At 32.4% G+C, this 6,983-nt stretch overlaps 1 long non-coding RNA gene across 1 annotated transcript; it reads left to right on the top strand.

Annotated features, from left to right (window-relative positions):
* The first annotated feature begins 209 nt into the window (after positions 1 to 209).
* Positions 210 to 4,572, top strand: LOC119473247. Its single transcript, XR_005202445.1, has 2 exons — positions 210 to 300; positions 4,406 to 4,572. It is a non-coding gene; the product is annotated as an uncharacterized LOC119473247 (long non-coding RNA).
* Positions 4,573 to 6,983: the final 2,411 nt, after the last annotated feature.

Genomic DNA, 6,983 nt, shown 5'->3' with positions numbered 1-6,983 from the left:
ATTTTAAAAATTATTTCTCACATCTTCCAATTATTGACATTGCTGACTAGTGCTATTTGAAAACTCTTTGTAGTCCAGGCTACTTACCATCATGTTGGATAAAAATAGGCAAATGACATATGCTCCCTTCTAAGAAATAGAATTCTTGGCTTCATCTAACCTAATTAACTGGCTAGAGTAGTCATCCATAAAAGCAGAAGCTAACACTTCAGAGCCCATTAGCATTGCCCATGAAGCTGATCTCCTTAGCTGGCTGATTTCTCTCTTTCCAAGCCTAAGAATCCTAACCTATACTATGTGGTAAGTCACATTCAAATTTCCTCATATCATTGATCCTGTAAGTGGTTAGGCGAGGTTGCTAATAGGTTAAATGATGGGCTGAAATCTTAGGCAGTTTTTGTGATATTGTTCTTTGGGTTCTGACCTTGCCCCAGTTAGTTCCATCAAAATTAAGAAGGCAGACAACCAGTAGTAGGTATAGCTATATATTCTCTTATAGAAAGTACACTGTAACTTAAAAAAATATCTAACACTAAATTTTAAATGTTTGTTTTACGGAACACTAATTCCCAAAAAACGTGCTTTCAAAAGTAAAGGAGGAAAGGCTCCAAGGTCAACCTTTGCATGTTGTATGTTTGAAATGTTGCATGGATGGCTCAATCAATAAGACTCCCTAACATTAGCATATTAAAGGTTCTGAAACTTGCAGCTATAAATAAACCTGTTTCCTTTCATTTAACCAGAATTATGAAGCTTTTGTGATCAAGAAAGATTTTTTTCTTGGGAAATATGTCAATTATTCTGTGGAATTTCACAATTTTGGAAAATTTTATTGAAAGATATTTAATAAGAATTTTGGAATTCACAATGTTCAAAAAATTTATTTATTTTGTATATCCACAGTAAATCTCATTTGACAGACAATTTGGGGGTCATGAATATTATTCCAAGATTGCCTTGTTCCAGTTGTAGAAGTGATACTAAGGTTTCTTTATTTCCATTACAAATCATCTCATTGTTACCAAAGAATTCTTACTCGGTTGCCCAAAGATATTCACTAATATTTATCTGGAAGTATAATATACTTTCCATCAGTTTTGAGATAGGAGAACATTTACAATTTTTAATTTAATAATAAACTAAGTGCCAAACATAAGCCAAGTAGAGTATAGTTTTCACTTTTCCCGTATGCACAGTTCCAAAATCACAGCAATAACCAATAAAATATATTAGGCATTTGAAATGTCATCATGAAGCTCACCAAGATAAACTCTTGTATAAAAAAGACAGAATAGGAAAGCAAAGCAGTGAGCAAGACTGACTCCACAGGTTCAGATCCAGGTTGTACCAGCCACTGTTAGGATGGCTTTAAAAAGTTCCCCATGAAATTAAGACCCAAACAAAAATCATTATTTGAAAACATGGGCTGGGTTGTGTGGATGGGTCCTGCTCATTAAAAAGCAAAAACAAAACCTGGAAAAACAAACCCAAAAACACTACTGCTGACTTACTTCCGGAAACTATGCTGTTATAGGGTTATGGGAAGACAATGACATAACCTCAAATGAAAGAATAATTTCTGCATAACAAGTGCAAGAATCTATAAAACGTAAACATTTGTAAATAGGCCCCAAAGGAGATAAGATAGACTAAACCACCATCTGGAAATGAAAAAAATATAGTCACCGAAATCAAAACTCACTCACACACACACACCCGCGTGCATACACACACACTCTCTGTCTCTCTTTCTTTCTCTGTGAAACTACTCTGCAGAAAAAGAATTCATGAATTGGAAAAGTATGCTGGGGAATTCACATAGAATGGATCACAAAGAGTAAAATAAATTTCTAAAAGGCAAAGAGAAGCAACTAAGAAATATGGACGATTGGTTTCAGAGGCTCCAGGATGAAAGGATAGAATAAATAAAATCTGAACAGATATAACTGAATTTTCCCTAAGTGAGGAAAAACAAAAATGCTCTAACAAATTTTGAATTTTGAGTTGTGTGCAAGATACACATAAATACAATCAGAACTAGAAGGCTAAAGATATTAAAAATAATAGCAAAATGTAGAGGAAAACCATTACAGAAAAATGACAAAATCTTTTAGGAAATTTCTCTTCAGTAATAGAAAACCCAGAAGACAATGGAGTTCTATATTTAAGGTGTTAAAGCAGTATCTGCGACTTAGGATTTTATTCACAGGAAAATCATAAAGATGAAAAAGAATGAAGACAGTTCCAAACACACAAAACACTAAGAGTATTTACCAAAGATACTCAGCTTAAAAAATAAAGATTGTCATCAAGTAGAGAGGAGAACACAGAAATGGATAAAAATGTCACTAAATATGATTATTTATTGACCATAACAACAATTCAGTATTTTATGTATTTTTTAAAATATCAAGTCATAACTCTAATTGTAAATAACTAGACGATAGGTTGAAATGATTAATGCATAGTTGTAGCGTAGTAAGTTCTGTGCTATATATGAGAGAAGGGGAGAAATGTTGTGTATTGTTAGAATTTGTTAAAAAATGTAATGAACTATATATTTTTTAAAAATTTTAGAATGTCTACAAAAGTGATTATACAATTAGAGCTTTTAAGCCTGTAGAGGAAAATAAAAGTGGCTATTAAAAATTTTAATTCATTAATGATCTTCTTTTTCTTTCAAAATTAATTTGGTGATGATTCATATATCTACCTGCGTATATTAAATGATTTTAACAACTAAACAATACCCATGACATTTTTAATGAAATTTGCTTGAGAAAATGGAGCACAATTATTTTCAATGTGGTTCTAATAGTTGAAGAAACCATAAGAGAAACTCAGTCTCTTGTGTTCTTTGCGATGATTGTTGAGTAGTAGAGTTTCATACAGATATTTTTTTTGTCCTATAATTTCCTTAGAGATTTTCTTGGAAAAAGAAAAATGAAATGTAATTCTGAAGCTAAAACTGGATTTCTACTCTGTATGCTACTTTTGTAAACAATTGTTTCAATCAATAGTATGTGATGACTCTTCCACCTGTCCTTAAGTATTCAAAATGCAGACAAAAATATTAATTCAAAAGCAAACAGGAGAAAAAGAGAGCAAAGGAAAAGATGTGGAAGAAAACCACAAAATAAGATGGCAAAAATAAAAAAAAAGTATATGTAATAGATTAAACTCACAACAAAAGAGTATGATTTACTAACGAGATTAAAAATCAAAATTCAAGATGCAACTATGCTGAGAAATAGAAAATATAGATGTGGCAAAAGATGCCATATAAACAGTAACCAAAAGCAAGCTGGCAGAGAATTATTAATATCAGACAAAACAGAGCTTAAGAACTGAATTGGAAGAAACAATAACAAAAATTAATAATTCACAAAGAATATATAAGAATCATAAGTTTGTGAGTAGATAAATATGTGGTTTTTATCTAAATAAAGCAAAAACTTCCAAATTTTAAGGTAAATTTTACAAACTTGCAAGCATGGTGGGATATTTTAGTTCAACTCCATCAAAAACTCCATAAGCCAAGCAGCCAAGAATAAATTAGTTAAGTTGCAGAAGTTTTGAATGAAACTCAAAGAGAGAGAGGTTGATTTACACCTAAGAATCATTTACTAAAATTAAGTTCATACATTTCACACACTCTTTTGAAGATAAAATTAAATTAATAAATTAATAAATAATTTCTATTATAATGTTAAAAATTTAGGAAGGCATTTCTAAATTACTGGAAATTTTTCAATGTTGGGCTGAATAATAATAAATGAAGCAAATAATAAATGTGTACAGTATTTAACTACATCTGTAATTGGAATGAACTTATAGTTTTAAATACCTCTATCAAAAGGTAAGAATATTTGAAAATAAACAAATTTAGATTTCAGATCAAGAAGCTAGAAAAGTGACAAAGAACATCTCTTAATTAGGAAGAAGAAAATTTCAAAATTAAGATGGAAAATTAATTGCAGAATGAATCAAAGGAACAAAAGGTAAACAAAAGTAAATATAATTCTTTCATGAACTAATAAATCTAATAACATAGTCACATTATCAATAGGAATGACCAAGAAAAATGAAAAAAAAAACATAAAAAATACAGTCATGCACCACATAACGACATTTTGGTCAGTGATGGATCATTATTATAACATCACAGGATAAGGCATTACTCATGAGTTTGTCATGATGCTGTTGTAAACAAATCTACTACACTGCCACTTATATAAGGCATAAGGTATAACACTTATATAAGGTATAGCACATACAATTAGGTACAGTATGTAATGCCTGATAATAATAATGACCAACTATGTACATGTTTATGCATTTATTATAGTATACATTTTATTTTTATTTTAGAGTTTACTCTTTCTACTTTTTTTTTTCTTTCCAGTTAACTGCAAAACAATCTAAGCAGGTTCTTCAGGAGTTATTTGGAAGAAGAAGGCATTGTTATCACAGGAGATGACAACTCCATGTGTGACACAAAAAACCATACCAAAGATAAATGACACTAAAAGTTGGTTTTTTGAAAGAATAAGTAAGACTGATAGACTGCTAGCTGGACTAATAGAGAAAAAGAGAGGGAAGATACATGTGAACACAATCATAAATGACAAATAGGACATTACTGCTGACCCCAAAGAAATGCAAGACACCCTCAGAGATTATTGTGAACACCTATATGTACACAAGCTCGAAAATCTAGAAGAAATGGATAAATTCCTGGAAACATACAACCTCCCAAGATTGAACCAGGAAGTAACTGAATTCCTGAATAGAGCAATGATAAATTATGAAAATTCAATCAGTAATAAAAGCCTATCAACCAGAAAAAGAACTGGACCAGACTTATTAAAAGCTAGAGTCTGTCATATGTATAAAGAAAAGTTAGTACCAATTCTACCAAAACTGTTCTGAAAAATTAAGGAAATGGAATTCCATCCCACCACCTCATTTTATGAGGCTAGTATCATTCTGATACCAAACCTGGAAGAGACACAACAAAAAAAGAAAGATTCAGGTCTATATTCCAAATGAACATAGATGCAAAAATCTTAAACAAACTACTGTAAAACTAAATACAGAAACACATCAAAAAGCTAATCCATGATGATCAAGTAGGTTTTATTCCTGGGATGCAAGGTTGGTTCAATATATGCAAATCAGTAAATGTGATTCATCACATAAACAGAACTAAAAACAAAAACCACATGATCATCTCAATAGGTACAGAAAAGGCTTTTGATAAAATTCAACATTATTTAATGTAAAAACCCTCAAGAAACTAGACATAAAACCCACAACCAACATCATACTGAATGGGCAAAGGCTAGAACCATTTCCCTTGAGAACTGGAATAAGATAAGGATGCCCACTTTCACCACTTCTCAACATAGTACTAAAAGACCTACCCAGAGCAACTGGTCAAGAGAAAGAAATAATAGGCGTTCAAGTAGGAAGAGAGGAAGTTAAACTATCTTTCTTCACAGAATATATGATTCTATACCTAGAAAACCCCATTCTCTACTCAAAAGCTACTAGATCTAGTAAACAACTTAAGAAGAGTTTCTGAATACAGAATCAATGTTCAAAAATTAGTAGCATTTTTACACAATAATGTCCAAGCTGAGAGCCAAATCAAGAATGCAATCCTATTCACAATAGCCACGAAAAGAATAAAATGCCTAGGCATACAGCTAACCAGGGAGATTAAAGATCTCTACAGTGAGAATTACAAAACACTGCTCAAAGAAATCAGAAATGACACAAACAAATGGAAAAACATCCATGCTACTGGCTAGGAATAATCAATATAATCAATTTCATTAAAATGACCATGCTGCCCAAAGCAATTTACAGATTCAATGCTATTTATATGAAACTACCAATCACATTTTTCACAGAATTAGAAAAAATATTCTAAAATGCATATGGGGACCAAAAAAGAGCCTGAATAGCCAAACAGACCCCAAGCAAAGAGAACAAAGCCGGAGGCATCACACTACTCAACTTCAAACTATATTTCATGTATTAGTAGCCAAAAAGCTACCTATCAGACACTAGGCTCACTACTTGAACGATGAAATAATTTGTATATCAAACCTCGCAGCAAACAATTTAATCACATAACAAACCTACAGATATAACCCGGAACCTAAAACAAAAGTTGGAAGGAAAAAAAGTTACAGTAAGCTAAGATTTAGTATTGGAGAAATAAATTATTTGTTATAAATTGAATGTGTCCTAAGTACAAACTATTTACAAAGTCTGCAGTAATGTACACTAATATTCTAGGCCTTTATGGTCACTCACCACTCACTGACTCACCTACAGCAACTTCCAGCCTGCATGCTGCATTCATGGTATTGCCCGATACAGGTGTACCATTTTTTATCTTTCATACCATATTTTTACTGTATCTTTTCTATTTTTAGATATGTTTATAATACAAATACTTACCATTCTGTTACAATTGCCCGCAGTATTCAGTAAAGTAACATACTGTATAGCTTTTAGCCTAGGAGCACTAGGCTATGCTATATAACCTAAGTGTATAGCAGGTTAGAACATCCAGATTTGTGTAAGTACACTCTATGATGTTCCTACAATGACAAAATCACCAGTAACGTATTTCTCAGAACGTACCCTTGTCATTAAATGACATGTGACTTCATTATGAACTAAAGTGACATAACAACAGATATTATATCAACTGTGAAGACCATAACATAAAAAAGTTTAAAGATATAAAAACATGAGGCCGGGCGCGGTGGCTCACGCCTGTAATCCCAGCACTTTGGGAGGCCGAGGCTGGTGGATCACGAGGTCAAGGGATTGAGACCATCCTGGTCAACACGGTGAAACCCCGTCTCTACTAAAAATACAAAAAAATCAGTTGGGCATGGTGGCGCGTGCCTGTAATCCCAGCTACTTAGGAGGCTGAGGCAGGAGAATTGCCTGAACCCAGG

Source organism: Cebus imitator, unplaced genomic scaffold (genome assembly GCF_001604975.1).
Source record: "Cebus imitator isolate Cc_AM_T3 unplaced genomic scaffold, Cebus_imitator-1.0 Scaffold142, whole genome shotgun sequence".
Lineage (NCBI taxonomy): Eukaryota > Metazoa > Chordata > Mammalia > Primates > Cebidae > Cebus > Cebus imitator.
Note: the sequence above shows the minus strand (reverse complement) of the source record. Positions and strands in the feature narration are given on the sequence as shown.